Here is a 1,135-nt window from a genome sequence, read left to right as displayed (position 1 = left end):
CTTGTCGGGGCGCCTCGTCCTCGGACACCTGGCGTGGGACAGCAAAACGGGATGCCTTTATCCTCGGGTAGCACCGGCTGACTTGGTTTTAGCAATATTTATTTGAATCGTGCATCGTTTGAATTGTCTTGAAGCTTCCCAAGACTTGAAATCATATAGTATAGTGATGCTCTTGCAGCATGTCAATTAAGAAAGACGGAACTCTTATTTTTTTTTTCAACCTTTTCCAAATCACTTTAATCATTACTATAGAACGTAGCCTTCATTCTTGACTGGCATACTAAGATTGGGAAATCTCGCTAACTTGTGCTCAGCAAGTGTGAATATACACACGTACACATATATCTAAGTATCTATCTGTCTATCTCTAGTTAGATCAAGAGAGAGAAGAAGAGAAAGGAGAAGGAGGGGAGATATTTACATTTATGTTCTTATAATAATAAAGAATTAAAAGTTATGTGTTGGCCTCCAATGGCAAGGAACCCGGGGCCTTCTGATTTCAAGGTTGTTCTTTTGGAAACACCAAAGAAGGCAAGCAAAGTTTCAACTTTCTCTGCCTCATCCCTTTTCATAAAAGGATTTGTTCTGAAAATTTGGATTGAGTCAAAAGGCCGCACTTAAGGACCTAGAAGGCCACATGTGGCCTTAAGGCTGTGGGTCCCCACCCTTAGCCAAGAGTGAGTCATTATCTATTGTATATATTTGGATTAAAAAAAAAAAAAAAAAACAACTTCTCAAGAAAGTCTTTTATGATCAGGAGTATTTTTTTCCTTTAATGACAATCCTCAGAGTTTTCATTCTAAAATGTATCCCACTGTTTGTGGGTTTGTTTACCACCCTTATTTATTTACTTATTTATTTTTCTCTTGGAACAGGCAACATGGTTATGTTGGCAGAGTCTGGTTGTTTATCCAGGAGGAAGTTTGGGGGAACCTCTGTAAATTCGACCATTAAATAAAGAGAAAGAAACTGCCTAATAAAATACGTTCGGGGAAACAGAGAAGATCAAAATAGTCACTTAAGGAAGAAAAAAAACAGCGAAATGCTTAGATAAATGTTAGACGACATCACCTATCTAGTTTAGAACAGCGGTGGTTTTTTTCTCATGCAATGCGCATGCCTGCGTCATCTAATA

Source organism: Eulemur rufifrons, chromosome 30, assembly GCF_041146395.1.
Source record: "Eulemur rufifrons isolate Redbay chromosome 30, OSU_ERuf_1, whole genome shotgun sequence".
Lineage (NCBI taxonomy): Eukaryota > Metazoa > Chordata > Mammalia > Primates > Lemuridae > Eulemur > Eulemur rufifrons.
This window is presented reverse-complemented; position numbering follows the sequence as displayed.